Source organism: Sapajus apella, unplaced genomic scaffold (assembly GCF_009761245.1).
Source record: "Sapajus apella isolate SASKATOON/1434 unplaced genomic scaffold, GSC_monkey_1.0 scaffold131, whole genome shotgun sequence".
Lineage (NCBI taxonomy): Eukaryota > Metazoa > Chordata > Mammalia > Primates > Cebidae > Sapajus > Sapajus apella.
Window position 1 is genome coordinate 3516884 of NW_022437071.1, and position 17009 is coordinate 3533892.

General features: G+C 36.6%; 1 protein-coding gene across 2 annotated transcripts in view; it reads right to left on the minus strand.

Annotated features, from left to right (window-relative positions):
- Positions 1-17009, minus strand: part of VAV3 (vav guanine nucleotide exchange factor 3) — a 391549-nt gene that overhangs the window by 49705 nt on the left and 324835 nt on the right. The gene's annotated exons all lie outside the window — the stretch shown is intronic.

The following is a 17009-nucleotide window of genomic DNA, read 5'->3' on the forward strand; positions in this document are numbered from 1 at the left end:
TCAGGTCATGAGCATAAAATAATTCAAGTTTATTTTTCAATCTACCCTTCCATTTTGTTAGTTTTAATCTCTCTCATTCCTATAGAACAGTGGACACCAAAGTTTTTGACACCAGAGATGTGGGGTGAGGTGGGGTGGGTGCTGGGGGCATGGCAGGTGGTTTCAGGAGAAAACTGTTTCACCTCAGGAATTAGATTCTCATAAAGGGTGTGCAAACTAGATCCCTGACATGTACAGATCACAGTAAAGTTCGCACTCCTATGAGAATCTAATGATCTGACAGGAGGCAGAGCTCAGGTGGTAATGCTTGCTCATTGGTTGCTCACCTCCTGCTGTGTGGCCCAGTTCCTAGCAGGTCACAATCAGTGGCCTGGGGATTGGGGACCCTTGTGTTAGAGAGATAATCGTAGTTTCTGTCTTTAGCCTTTATATTCATTGGTAGGAGCAGATAATATGAATTTTGTGAAGGCCTATTAGTAATTCCATATAAATGGATACTATTGGTCTAATAGAAGACAAGAGAATATCTCTCTAGCAAGATGATATGTCAAGATGTGAAAATAGAAAACAGTGTAATGTAAGTTTTAGATGATTTTCAGATTTAGGAAAAAAGAGAAGAAGACCATTCAGATTTTAGAAAATAGTTCTCTATTAGGTTGGTGAAAATGTCATTGTTGTTTTTGTCATGAAATTGCAAAAATACTAATAATTATTGAATCCTTAATATGTGCTAGGCTTCTATTGTTTTATTTAATCCTTGCTATGATCCTTTATGGTAGGTCCAATTACTGTCAGCACATTACAGATGAGGAAAATGAGACGTGAAGAAGGTAAATAATCTGCCCGTGGTCACAGAGCTAGCAAGTACAGAGACAGAGATCAAACTCTATAAATGGTTGCCTCTCTGTACAAGCATAATAGAGACTCATGAAGGACAGTGGGACATAAAGATAAAAAATAGGAAACAATTTGACAATAATAGCTGAATTCTATCATTGGTGATAGCATTTCTTTAAAGGTGTTGTATGTTTTAGGAGACTTAAACTTGCACCAATGTGGAATATGGCTCCTAGATGGATATCACTTTTAGAATTGAGAATGTCCCGAGGAAACTGATACCATGGTAAGGAAAGGGATTGGAGGGAGAGAAACAGGTGCTGAAGGCACTATTTAACTGAGTCTGTTAAAGTAGCCAGTGGATTAGATATGGGAAGAGAAGATGATCTGTTTTTGAGTTAAAGACTGGGAAAAGTGTGCAGGATGGAAGTAGGAAGTGATTAGAGAATCCATCCAAACAACACACACTTGGATGGCTTAGAGGGGAATCCGGAAATTAGAGCAAGGCTGTCATGGGATAAAATGTACAGAGAAGGTAGAAGACAGAATTTACAGAAATTAATGACAAGGCAGAAAGAAACTATCAGGAAAGAGAAGAATCAGAGACCTGGTAGTGATAGCAGCAGTAACTGCAAGGTTGGATGAACTGTTTCTTTCAGTCAGCTGTGTTTATCAAGTGTCCTACGATGCTTTAGTTTCAGCATGGCAGTGAGATACAAGAAAATAAGTATGATATTTAGGACTATGCCCACTAGCCAGACCTTTATACATAAACACACTGCAATGATACCTGAATGCTGAGTGCAGAATATAAGGGTGTGTGGTGGGAACCACACACCGATTAAGCTCAGAAGAGAAATGATTAAGAATGCTTAAAAAAACAAACAAGACCTTTGAGAGTAACAAAGGAAATAAGTCTGTTTTGCAGAGGAAAGGCCAAAAAGAGAGAGTTCTGTAATGGTCTTCCAAAGTACATTTGAAGGTATACCAACAAATTGGAAAATTATGGCTATTGTAAAAATAGTAAACTGTTGATTTCCACCCTTCTTCAGAACAACGGCAAAAGGCCTTCATCTATAGAATGCAGCGTACAGGAGAATAAGTGATTTTTTTTTTTGACAGTGTATGCTGGCCAATATAATACCATCTACTTTCTCAGAGCAAACCTGAGGCAGAACCCCTCATATAAATTGATACCTTCATTCTGTTCCTCCTCCAAGACTCAGTTCGCACATCAGATACTCTGTCATCTCTTCCCCAAGGAGCAGATCCCAGATTGAATCCCATGCCCATTCTCCCACCATACTTTTCCATACCCTTGGTGGTACATAAATTAGCAGTCCTTTAGTAGTATTCACTTCTAGTAGTATATGTAATTATTGTTCAACCTAGTCTTCTCTATTAATAGACTGTGAGTTCCTTGACATAAGGGACAATCCCTCAGTCATTTTTGTATAACAAGACGTCAGACACAGAGCAGGCCCTTAATAAATGTTTCTAAGGGGAGATATAACTCAATTTGATAGTTCCATGTCAACGAGGAGCATGGCCGTAAATTCCTCTTCATTAAAAAGGATAAAATACTGCCATGTGCCACATGATGACATTTCCATCGGTGACTAACCTTATATATGATGGTTCCATAAGATTATAATATTATATTTTTACTGTACTTTTTCTATGTTTAGATACACAAATGTTATAACTACCTAAAATATTCAGTACAGTAATATGCTATACAAGTTTGTAGCCTAGCAACAAGAGGCTGCATGTGTAGCCTAGGTATGTAGTAGGTTATACTATCTAGGTTTGCGTAAGTAAACTCCATAACATTTGCACAATGATGCATTTATTATTATGTATCACTGTCATTAAGTAACCCATGACTATGTGTCACTTTTTTTTTTTCACACAGACAAGCATTGAAAAACATTAAGCTGCCTGTTTCTATAGGAAAATATTTATATGGCGACATTCTTTCACCTGTCCTTGACATGTTCTATAACGACAGTGTTGGGGAGTGCAATGTCACAACCAGGGAAAAAAGGATAAGGAATCAAAGATTAAAAGAGTAGAAAAAAAGAGATGATTTTTTAGCTGATGAAGGTGTATGGATTGGCATAGTTTTTCTTTCTTTCTTCCTTTGTAGAAACAGGTGTTCCACACAAAAGACATAATTGGGAGCTGAAATCATACTAGATGGTTGACGAAGACACCGTGGTTGTATAAGAAATGCTCTAAAACTAGTTGAACATATAATTTTCCATCCAAATCAAGACCTTTTGAGAGTAAATGGGTAGTGACTGATAATTATGCCAGAACAAAAGGTATAAACTGAAATTGTCTGGGTAAACAAGTCATCAGATATGACACATGGTCATCATATCAAAACTCATTTTGTTCGTTCTCCTCTCATTTAAAGGACACTCTTGGAGGTCCTTCAGGAGGGAAAAAATTTCACTAAACAGGCTGCCAATGTCATTCTGAATTGTTTTTTCTTTAATGAAATGTCCTAGCAGATCAGGTCACATTCTTTAAATGGTCTTAGGCATTCCTTAGATGAGAGAGAATTTAACTTGTTTTACCATATGAATAAAGTTACAATTACTAACTAATTCCTAGTCTCCTCAGTTTTAGCTATGAGGGATAATATGTGCTATATTCAATAATTTTCACTTATTAAAAAGATAGCTAGCCTACAACATTTGGAGGATTCAAAACAAAGTAGTGTGTAGGAGGGGTTTCTTTGGTTTCTTGGTAGATGTGTGTGGGATGTACATTGGTAATTCATTAATACTAATGGGTAGAGCAGCTGTCAATCCCCTACGCATGGATGAAATTGCAGACTGTAACTATGAAACAGACCAACTTGATATCCAATGATTTAGTGTACTTTATGTGATGATATGAGGGACCTTGATGAGGGACATGCAACTGAATTTTCTTCTTATTTACATTACTGTGTGGGCATTTTATTCTGGGTCAGATAATCAGCTTGTCATCCCTTTTATGAGTATTATAAATGCTGGAGATATGGAATCATCTTTTAGCTATCCTCCTGCTTGATATTTGTTCTATAACTCCCTTAGCATGTTCAAGGTCAACTTGAAAAGATTCCTCTCTCTGTGTCATCTGATACACCATACCGTGCTATCTTTATATGCATTTATTCTGCAGGGCATCTCTGTACTATATGATGAGACTTTTGCAAATCTAACACTACAGGTTGGGTCATTCTTATGAAATACTTTCTTTAGAAAGCACCTGAAAAAATAGCTTATGGGTAGTAATATGGTGAGAAAAAATGTACCTTTATAATATTCATTAAATTACCTGGAGCAGACATAAAGCAAAATAATATTAAATTATAATCCATAAAATAATAATGCCTTTTTCCTGGAAAGCAAATTTTTTCCTGTAGAAAAGCGTATCAAACTAAAATTATTGACAACTTTCCCTGACATTCCTGAGTATCACAAATATAAATGCATACTCAGGCACTTATTTATTTCTAACTGACCTTAGGTTTTAACTATTCTTCATTTTTCTTAAAGAAGAATCCACACTGAATCACAATGAATTGAAACTACTTCAGGTTTGCTGATAGAAATGATATTCACAATCTACCTGTACAGAGAAATACATTAAGGCATGCCAGGGTACTAGAGCTAAAACCTCATTTTTAAGCCCACAGACAAGGATGGCTTAAAATGACAAAGCATATCTTCCAAAAATCTTAATCATAAATTGCTTGGCTCCTAACTCTGTAAAAAAGGAGAAAGAATTGCTTTGAGAAAAATACAGTGTCTCTTCCCTTTGGCTCATTTATCCCCTTAATACTACCTGGATTGGAGCTTTAATGCACTCCTGGAATAGCACTGAACAATTTGAAACAGATGTGGAAAGCCGAATGTAAAAGGGACAGATTAATGGTTATTTATGAATGACTGGAAATTCTCCCAAGTTACAATGCCCTAAACACTCTCAACTTATGCACAATGGTGCTGTGGAGATTACTAAGCAATTTATCACACATGGGTAATGCCCAGAGCAACTGTCACCCTGCCCAGTCACTTCCCGCTGTCAGAAATACACACGTTGAGGGTTTGGGGAAAGAAGATGTACAGCGTGGCCATGAATTATGGGAATATGGGTGAATGCACTGTACACATAAATTAGTTCATTGATTGGATGGGCAGATAGAAGGAAGGAAGGATGGACAGAAAGATGGACACACTATTTTTGGAATTATCTGATGAAGTTTGTGAGGACATATAAGAAAAAAACAGAAAAGAGGAGGTGATCAGGAAAAGACCCTGTCACAAACTGGCCATTGGTAAGGAGAGATTTTTAATCACAGCTGCATATTGTAACCATCACCAGTTTGATATACATAAGGGATAGTTCTTGGAAAACACAGAAAGGCAGTGTCATAGGAATGTGTCATCAGAAGAGCTTGTTCTATTCCTAGCTCTGCTATAAAAAGATGTGCAACCTTTGGCAAATCTCAGTGTAAAACGGGGATGATGATGAGATCTGCCACACATGCCTCGCCAGGTTGCTGCAAGGATCAGGTTTACCATGCATGAAACTACTCTGCAAATGCTAAATACTTGTTTTATTTTATCTACAATGTTGCTTTTTGATTATTGTCAATCAGTTATTTCATTTCTAAGTATTCCTTTTTTATTTGGACCATTCATGTGTTATTAAAATAGAAATGTCTACTCCTGTGTGTAATTCCACCACTCTCTTTATATTTCAGTAAACTTGCTAAGCCAGAAGAAACATAGACTCTCATATCACTTTCACCAGAACAGGAAATATTATATTCCTGATAGTCCATTCTTTTACTAAATGGCTTCTTGGAAGTATATATATTCTTTCATTGTTAATTACCTCCTATATGATGAGTAAGATATGCACTTTCTACCAGTGAACACCTTGAAAATTTGCCAAGCATATCTGCATATGTTTATATGGTGGTCACTACCATTAATTCCAAAATAGTCATGTGCACACACAACAGAATAAAACCATAGCTATGCATTTTCGTTATTTCTTAGTCAAAAGGGGATATGATTCTTAACTATTGTCCAATGTATAAATAGTGAAAGTTCATGAGGCTGTTCAAAAGACAGTCTATAGTTCTGGCATAGTTCACTTGTAAAGAGGCTGCCATTGGCTTAGAATTCTGAATAAGTCTGAGAAAATTTCACCTTGGTCTAGGATCTCTGAAATTAAATTTACCTTCAATTTGTATGGGTTTACAATTGCATTGAATCATCAAAATATATGACAAAGGCCTCAATTACAGTTGATGGTTTTTGCAAGTCACACAAAATTGTGTTTACTACATCTCTGAAATTTTGGCAGATGGAAGTCTCAAAAACCCTTAAAAATTAAAAATTGTGAAATGTATACTGAGAAAAAAAAAACACTAAAAGCCATAAGCTGTACTTCTACACTTGGTAGATTTGGGATGAATATAACACTAGAACGAGACTTTACAGGGTGTTTTTTCTGTTATTCAAATATGTATTTAGTGAGTTTCCTGTATTTCTGCAGCGAGAAAGGGAATCCTCTGATTACGGTTGTCTTAATGCTTTTTCTCCAAAGTCTCACTAGGTGGGATGTACATGATACAATCCTAAATCATACTCTTCTGACTGTGCGTGTGTGTGTGTGTGTGTGTGTGTGTGTGTGTGTGTGTATGAAGTAAACAAGAGAATATCTTTAATGATAGAAAAAAAAATCGGCAAGCAAAAACCAGTCTACATGTAGGTAAGCCAAAACCCACGTTGTTCCTCGATACAAAATCTGGAAAGAACCAGGTTTTACCACATATTGATGAGAAGCCATATAACTAAAAAACAATCCAGGCTTAACAAAGGTCCAAAGAAATTTGCTTTTCTAATACTGACAAACAACAAATGAATGTTTTCCTATCCTTAGCAATTTTAATCATAAGTAATTACAAAGAAAATATTCTGAATCATAGCACCATACACACTAAAGGCTCACGGCAGCATGAGACATTTTTAAAGAACGCTACTTTTCTACTAAGAACCAAAGTAGTGCTTTAAAGAAAAGGTTACTGACTTCCTAATATGCACCAGGCACTTTGCTACATACTAAGGAATTAAAAATGAATAGACTATGGACATGATCTTCAAGGATCTCATTCAGACAATGACTTTCCTTAATTCATCTTTGCTTTGGTTATTTTCATAATTTTTGTGAAATTTATGAACAGGAAAAAATCCTATGAGGTGATAATTTGATCTGATTAGGAAGTTGGGAGCTTGGGTTTTATTCTTGGCCTTCTGATCTTGAGTAGGTCATTCAACCTTTCTTGACTTCAATATCCTCACCTGTGAAATGGAGAGCATGATATAAGGATTTCCAATGTCTTGGCTACCACCAAAATTCTTCACTTACATAAGCAATTTTGCAATGTCCCCACAATACTCCACTCAGTTATGGTTGGCAAAAAAATATTTGATCCACAAATTCTTATTTAGGGATACTATGTGTCAGTCAGTAATCTTTTTTTTTTTTTTTTTGAGACAGAGTCTCACTCTGTCATCCAGGCTAGAGTGCAATGGTGCAATCTCTGCTCACTGCAACCTTTGCCTCCTGGGCTCAAGTGATTCTCCTGCCTCAGCCTACCGAGTAGCTGGGATTACAGGTGCCCACCACCATGCCCAGCTAAGCTCTGTATTTTTAGTAGAGATGGGGTTTCACCAGTTTGGTCAGACTGGTTTCAAACCCCTCACCTCAAATCATCCACCCACATCAGCCTCCCAAAGTGCTGGGATTACAGGCATGAGCCACCATGCCAGGCCAGTAGTTTAATCTGATAGCATTTATTTACAGAAGACAAGGACATTTCAGTTCCTTAGTGATGTTCATTTTAACTCAGTGTGAAGGAGTCTATTTTCTGAAGCACATAAGGGTTGACTTGTTGGAAATTGCATTCATTAATTTGTTCTTCAGGAAATCAGATTATCATGAATAATTAAAATTCAATATACGTTATAATTTGATAAATTATTTGGCCTCAATTCTTAAGGGCATGTGCACATGCACATTCTACGGAAACCACTTGTGGTATCAAATCCATAATCATGTCAGATGCAATTCCAAATTCATGGCCCACTGAAAGTATTCTGTGGTTGACACAAAGTTTTAGTAATTACGACAGAATGTAGTTTATATGGTAATAAAATAATGGAAGAAAAAGGACCGCAACAAAATTCCTCAGAACCTTCCCCCATAATTATTCTCCCTTACCCTCCAGAAAAGTAGAGGTAATACTTCCTTGTCTGAACTTCTACTTAGATGGCAGTATCCTCATCTAAGTACATTATAACCGATATTGCTCTGTACCAAGTATTGGAAAAATACCAGTAAGAACTGTTAACCAAAAATGCCCATCTTGAGAATTAACAATTAAGACCTCACCCACTTTGTCAGGAGGGCTGCCAATTCCCATAACACAGTCTGTACACTTGGAAACATTCCTGCAAACTCAGTTTATGATCTATTTAATCAAAGCCAGTTGACAATCACCCAGGGAAAATGTTTCTTACAGACCTTTACTAATGCCTATTATCTTCTATAATCATCTCTCCCAAGGCCTCCCTCGTTCTTGTATAGTCACATGCTGCCTTTTTCTCCTTTCCTGTAATTAGGGACTATGATTTAACTCGGTATTTACAGGCAAATACCTGTCAAAATCAAGGTCTCATGATTACAGGACAAACTAATACCGACTGAGCCTCTACACTTTCACACAGCTTTTTATCCCCACAGCCACGATTTCAATTCTGTCTCAGCTTCTACTGATTTTACACAAGGGATGGGGCTAATGCATCAGTGGTGAGAGGAAGTTTAGAAGAAAAGCCAAGATGAGCAGAAGGACACCGGGAAAGCAAGCTCCAACACTGCCTTAAAAAGTATCTCTGCCATGATAAAATCTAAGTTTGAGACTTCATGAAGAAATGCCCTTGGATAGGAATCTGAAGGGAAAAACACTTACCAGTTCCCAGAGATGTGTACTGTCTGGTTTAAAACCCAAAGCAATGAGTCTTTTGGTGTCCGGAATCAGTTTCCTTAACCAAGGAGATCTGATTCTTACATTTCTGTAATGTTCTTATTTTCCTCTGACTATGATGCAGACTGACATATGAATTTTAGATCAGGAGGAAAAATACACAGCTTTAGAAAATTCTATTGGAGCCAGTATTCTTGTGTGGTCTAGAAAGGATTAGAAGTCTCCTTTTAATCTAGGGCAAAGGAAAAGAATTCTTTGAAGTGACTGACTTCTGAAGTTTCAGGGAGAGGAGTCGGAGGAAAGATCTACTAACTCCACTCAGCCGCACCTCCCTTCTCCAGTCCTCAGAGGGTTTCTGGGTGAGGCTGTGCATTATTGCACAGATCACTTAAGTTCTCAGTCACATTCCCTAGGCAACATTTGTTTTCTGTAAACCCCTATCTCTCTTTTTCCTTCCATGTCTCCATCACTCTCTGGGAGGCATCCTGGGTCTTCAAAACCTGCTCTGAGCAAAGGGCTCATGATTTTTACCCTGATAATTATTTAAATCAACCAATCCCTTCTGAATTGATCATTTGCATTTTTATGTCTAATTATGAAGTAAAACATTTAATCTCTGATTAAAGAAATTTCAAAAACTGGGGACGAGAATTGGGATGGCAGAATAGCCAGTCTTCTATGAGACCATATGTGCTAGTGAGACTCTTCACATTAAACAGGGGGAAGAGGAAACCTAAAACAAAAACAAAAAACCACCTGATTTTCATTTTTCCATTTCTGCAAAATAAAGCGTATCTTTCAAAATCATTAATCATTATATCCATATACACGTTTTTCTGCTGTTCAGTCTCTTTTCAAGTTTACTTCCTATGATTCTCACACCCCCCTGAGTCATTTTAAGAATTAAAATCTCATTTTATAGATGAGAAATTTGAGGAAACAATATTAAGTAGTTTTAAAAGTATTCTGGGAGAAAAAAAACAAATTTAAATCTGAGAAGATGAGTATTTTAATGGTCTTTCAAATGACATTGTAAAGTATGATTTAATAAACAATTCATTTTAAAAGTTGTAAATAACACATTATGGAGATCACAACTCTGAATGGACTGATTCATTCCAGACCTGTGGACTAAATGCCTATTTTGTTCTAGGCATCTGAAATAAAAGCAATGAAAGCCATAGCTCTTATATTTCTGGAGTGCTCTAACTAGGCAGGAAGAAGGATTAAAAGACCCTTAGGACACAGTATGATGGATATTATGATAGAAGCCTTTTTGGTTCAGATAAGACCTCAGAGAAGGTGACCCAGTATTGTGCCTTGATGGTAAAGAAGGATTTAGCTGACAGAATGGGGGTGAAAGGGAAGATTCAGGAAGAGGTAACATATACATCAATGGTTGGAGATTTGAGATAACAGGTATCCTGTGAAAAAAATCCCCCCAAATCAGTCCTTCATTTTTTTCTTCAGCTTAAAGTGAAGAAAAAAATGCCTGTAAAAAGAGAAAGCCACTTGGACTTTTTGAAGTCCACATACAGCAGTCCTGTGGGAAGTAAAAATTCTTGACAAGGTAAACCCAGACAAGGGCCAGAACACTCATCACCACTGGGTCTGGATGGCTGAGAGGATGGTAGCGAGGACCCCAGCATCTTGTTGCCCCTGGCTAAGAGCCCACCACCCCCCAGGTTCATTGCCTCTGAAATCAGCATGACTAGAAATGCTTCCTTTCTTCTGAGAACCTTCAAGTTCTCTCTAAGCTCAACTTACTTTCTTTTTATTTTCTGTGTGATTCTTCCTGTTACACAAAAAGTTATACATAAAGTGACATTTTGTTTTCTGATTTTTCTACCAAAAAAGAATAAAACTGCCTTTAAAAGTGTGTTTTCCTTGGTGGTATTAGGAAATTAACTAACTCTCCTAAAACAAAGTAGGATGGTCTAATATATAGAACTAAATTAGGGGACCAAAAGCCTGAAAAGGACTCTAGTTTTAATTCTACAACTGCCATTTTATAAACAGGTGATAAATTGGGCCCTTTAAAGTCACAGTTCTAAATGAAGGTAACATGATTTTCCATTTACCCTCTTTATGGAGACCTTGTGAATTAATCAGAGTGTGTGTAAAATAATTTTCACTCCTTAGAATAAAGATCATGTAGATGCATGATTAGTAAGCGTGAAGTATCACAACTATTTTCTAAGTTATTTAACTTTCATTGTAGATAAAAATATATATTATTTTTGGCACTGATTACAGTTCTACTGCTTATAATTGCCTTTTGGTTCCAATTAGCTTACAAAAATTCTCCCTGTGGAACATTTGGATATTCGTAAATGACAATGGAGCAAATAAATCCCCATGACATAAGACGCAGAATTCTCATTGTTTCACAGGCTTTATTCTAAGAAGAAAACACATATAAAGCATTCTATTATAATAGAAACCATAGATGACATGGCTTAATTTTACATTAGCCTGTTTCTCTGTCTTGCCTTCTCTTCCTTTGAGATAAGTATAGTTTATCTTTTCTGGGAAAATAAAGTTTGTAATATGAACAACTTTCTTCCAGCATGAAGGATATTCTCAGGAGTTACTAAGATTTTATTATCATATATTGCAACAAAGACTTAAAAGCAACATGTTTGTCATCATCAATTGGATGACATGATCATAATTGTCCTGTATGTTGTTATGCTCAGTAAAAACTATGCCTTACACCTGCACTAGAAAATGTTCCCCAAATGGCCAATTTCCTATTTTATATTCATTTCACTTGAAGGCAATTTTATAGAGCTTTCAAGAAAAGAGGAAGAAAAAAAGAAGAAGACAAAGAAGAAAAGAAAATGCTGCCAAAACGGATCCTTCAAAGCAAAGATTGAACAGAGTACATTTTTACAGCTCAATTGATAATTCATTGTTTGAAATAGGTAATAATGAAAATGCAGATAGCCCATTTATTCAATAGCATTAGAAATTACTGTTGTTATAATAATAATACAGACTAAATTAATAGCTATTCAAAGAAAGAAAGTTCCTGATACATAGTAGAGGATAATTTGTATTCTCTTGACATACAGCATGTGGAAAACATGACAGCCTACTATAAAATCTGACTTCCCACACTAATGAGTGAAGTCATTCACTTACAAAAGCAGAAAAAAACAGGTTAGAAAGCACAACTTCTCAAAAATTTCCAAGTAAGCCAAAGCACCTAACTAGGACAAAAAACATTTTTGAAATCAAATACAAAGCCACTGTAACATCTCAAAAAATGTTCTAGATTTTTATCTACAGCTTTAATGCTAGATATATTTGTAACAATATATTTACAAAACCTTAATAAAAAACTCAGAATGAAAACCAGATGCATCATTTATCTGGAGCTCTGATCATTCCTTTTATTACAGTGGCCCCCAGGTTAGAGCCTGGTTCTCTAGTTTCTGGTTCTCCCAACATGAAACACAGTCAGTCACATAGTAGGCGCTTTATAACTGTCTGAGTGGATGGATGGGAAGATAAAAGGATGGAAGAATGGGTGAGAAGATGGATGGATGGATAAATGGTTGTATGGATGGATGGATGGATAGGAGCCACTATCTAATGAGCATTGTGCTAGAACTCCTTTGTATATTTGTTTTATTTTGTATGTGGTGATTGCTACTTCCACTTTACAGATAAAACTGAGACCCGCAGAGTATGTAATCTGTTTAAAGTCACACTGCTAATAGATGGCAGAGCCAGTAACACTCCGCAAAATAGGCTATCATTTTCTAAACATGTAACTTGCTTCTGCAGAGCTAAGTATTGGCACTCTGAAGAAAGATTAAGAAGGAATCAAAAAGAGGTGCTTAAAAACTATGTTCTCGAAAACAATTAAAAAACATTCCCAGTGGGGGAGTCACATCTTTTAGGATTCTAGTCATAAAGTACATGTCTTCTCTGAGTATGAAAATCAGCAAATTAACATAAAAGGCACCACCGCAAACATGACTAAAGACACACGTGACTTCAAAGGATCAACCAGTACAAGATTCCACATTTACACCCAATAAGGAGGAAAGGCTTTTGTTCAAATTTTTTAAAAAAGCATGACATTCTAGATCATGCCATTGAGTAAGTGCAGATTCAACCCAGTTTCCTACGTGTACCTTCTGTATGTCCAGCCTACGAAGCAAAAGCTAATTTAATCATGACAGCCTTGAGACACTGTAAGATCTCAAGTGCTTTTTCAATTAGAGAACACTATATCAAGTTCAGTACAAAGACTGTTTAACAAGTGATTTTTTAAATCATATACTAATTTGTCAAAAAAGTGCCCCTTATGTGGTAACTATCAAAGCCAAAGTTCTGCGACACCTTATTTTGTAGCTATATTTAATAATACCAATTACCAACCAGTGAGCTGGGGATAAATGTCAAAATTGCCATGGAATTTTACCAATTAGATCATCACCTCAATGGCTCACATTAGATTTATCCGGGGTTTTATACAACCTACTTATGCCTGGGCTCGACCCAGGCCATCTGTGTCTTAATCTCTGGAAGTAAGGCTGTATGTTGACATTACTGGGAAGCTCCCCAGGTGATTCAGTCAGGGTGGTAAGCACTGCTCTGCTATAGCCCTGCTCATGTAACACATGAAGAATGTAAGCTGTATAGTGATTAAATGATTTGACTGAAGCCATGTGCTCTTTGGCTACAGATACATGACTTGAGTTTAGTCTTTCTCATACTGCCATTGGTTCATTTCAATAAAACTAGCATTTGCTGGCTAAAAGCTCTTTGATTTGCTTAGAAGTATCTGCAACACAATTCTGACCTATGTAACATCTGTGTGGGAAACACTAGATGAACTTTTAACATAAGTCCAAAAATTCAAACATATTACTGGCTGCTGGTAAGCAAAAATGGTTCTTCTAAAGACAGGAGACCTAATGTCAAACCAATGATAGGAATTGATAATGGAAGTGTGAGCAGTGTCTGAGTAGTGAATAAAGAGTCAGCACTCAATACATACTTGCTATCAGAAATAAATCTGCTAATTGTTTTTCTCTGGTCTAAACATTAGCATTACTTGTTCTTAATCATTACATATACCCCAGACATACCCACATATCTTGTCATCCAATGGTTCTCACTTCTCCTATGATGCTCCTGTCTCCAAAACCATTCTAATACTATACCAGAATATCTTCATGCTTATAGGATGCTGAAAGGAAATGACAACTAACAATGTCTTTCTTTTTGTCTAGAAAGAATAGGAGGCAGTAACATTTAGTAAAAAATGGTACTGGGCTGGTTGTCAGAGAATCTCAATTACAGTTCTTTTAGTATTATGTGCTGTGAGGAATGAAGGAAATAATGAGTCTCAAAACGTTATGAATATAACTGAAGGCACCATCTAAACCTACCATGACAGAAAAAAAAGTGAACACATGAAAAAAGATACTATGCACAGTTAAGTTTTACAAATCTAAGGTTTAAGGGAAAAAAAGTTGGAAAGGAACAGAGAGCTTGGTTAGAAAAATATGAGTTCCAAAATTATCTTTTTAAAGCTAAATGCCTCTAAGCATACATTGGGCATGGCTATAGGACTCCTGGGTGACCTTCGAAGTGAATCTCAAACACCACACTCTGTAAGCCACTTACACGCACCAAGATCTTCAACATTTCGTGGTTGGCTTGACTACTTCCTGTCCCTTTCTTTGTTAAGAAAAACTGATTGGCTTTCAGTGCCCTCGGAACAGCTCACAAAACCAGTTTTTTCTTAGGGCTGCTCATACAGCTTCAAAATGTTTTCTGTCTGTGGCACACTGATATTTTGGTATCTTGGTGAACCACACCTCCTGGTATTCAACTAGTATGGTCCCCTCCTCTTGTATTGGGCTGGCCGCGTATTGCTTCAATGAACAAAAAGTGGCAAAAGTAGTTCTGCACCAGTTCTGGTGCTTAGGCTTAAGGAGGTCCAGCTTAAAAGCTTCCCCTTTTATATTCCTGGGAGCCAGCTACCATGTAGGAAGTCTGAATACCCTGAGATCACTATCCTGTGAGGAAGATAAGGAGCCACTGAAGAGGTTAATGTGCAGAAAGCTTCCAATGAATTCCCAAGCAGAGGCTAACACAAACTGCCAATTTTGTGGACACGGGCACTTTCCAGCTGCTCCCAGCATTCCAAACATCAACTGAAGCAGAAGAACCACCTTATCACCCATAGCATTATGAGAAATAATACATTGTTGTGCAATAATCACAAAACTGAAACACTGTCACAAATTTGGTGGTGACAGTGAAAGAAACTCACAAAACTAGTTTCTTTAATTAGCATAAAGACAGCCACCTTCCCAGTATCCCTAAGATGCAATAAGCTTAGGAAGGCAGCATGAGCTTCATCATAAATAGTATGATTGTAAAAGAAATGCTAGGGTGCAACAGTTAGAGCTTGGAGTCTTGGTGAGAATTCCTATGTCCAAATCACAGCTCTGCCAAGTTACTAGCTGTATGCCCTTGCTCAGGCTACTCAATCTCACAGTGCCTCAGTTCACTCATCCATAAAATGAGGATAATAATAGTCATTCATTCCATAGAATTTTCATTAGTATCATATGTATTAATAAATGTAAAGTGTTCTTAAGCCCCTACTTTGTACATAAAGATGTATAGTGAACATTAGTTGTTAGTGCTATTGTTGTTATTATTATTATAAGGAAAGAATAAATAAGAGGGAATTCTGCCTGGTTAGAAGGAAGACAATGAAAAACTTCAACAAGGAATTATGGAATTGCATCTGAATTTTGCAGTGGTGTGGATTATAGCTGTGACAAACCATAAGATTCTGGAGGTGAGGAGATCCATTAGAAGGTATCTGAGCAGACCAGATAGAATGTAATCTCAGATGTCATGCAATAGCTGATTAGAATAGAAACTCTACAGTGGAGACGGAGAGAAAGAAATGCATTTAGAATGATTTCAGAGATAAAATGAGAAGGAGTCAATGACTAGAGAGATGTGGAAAGGAGCAAGTGAGGGGAAGGAATGGTAGGTACAAAGATTTCACACTTGAATATAGGAGGGTGGATGAAGTGGATGGTCATGTCATTAATCCATAAGGATACAGAACACTTGAATAACACTATCAATTACTTTGATGTAATTTACATTTATAGACTATACCACTCCCCAAAAAGCATAATGTACCTTCTCTTCAGGTGCACAGAGGGCATTTATCAAGATAGATGATATTTAAGGCCATAAAATAATTCTTAATACGTCTGGGCAATCCCTATATATTTCAAAGCTAATTAATGTATTTCTAAGTAACCTATAAGGAGAAACTGAAAGAACAATTAGAAAGTACAGATGCTCCTTAATTTACAGTGGAGTTATGCCCTGATAAACCCATTGATTATTAAAAATATCATAAGCCAAAAATGCATTTAACACATCTACTGCACTGAACAGCATAGCTTAACTTAGCCTACCTTAAACATACTCAAAACATTTATATTACCCTTCATCTGGGCAAAATAATATAACACAAAGTTTATTTTATAATAAAGTATTGAATAACAGATATAATTTATTGAATATTATACTGAAAGTGAAAAACAGAATGATTGCATGGGTACTCCAAGTACAGCTTCTACTTCATGTGTATCATTTTTACACCACCGTAAAGTTGAAAAAGCAAACCATCGTAAGTCAAGGACCGTCTGTATTTTGAACTGACTGAAAATGAAATTACACAGCCTTGCAAAATTAGGGGAAGACAGCAAAGTAACGCTTAGAAAGGAATTTGCAGTGCTACCTACAATAGCAAAAGAAAGTACACAAATCAGTGAGCAAACACACTACCTTAACAAACCAGCAAAAGAGCAAATTAAGCCTCCCAAAATAAAAAGGAAGTAATACAAATCAGAGCAGAAATTGATGACATGGGGGAAAAACAATAGAACCAATAAAGCCAAAAGCTGACTCTATTAGAAGATCAATGAAATGTACACCTATCTAGTCAGGTTGACCAGGCAAAAATGATACATTACTGATATCGGGAATGAGACAGATAATACAACTACAGTTTCTACAGATATTAAAAGGATGATGAAGGAATATGATG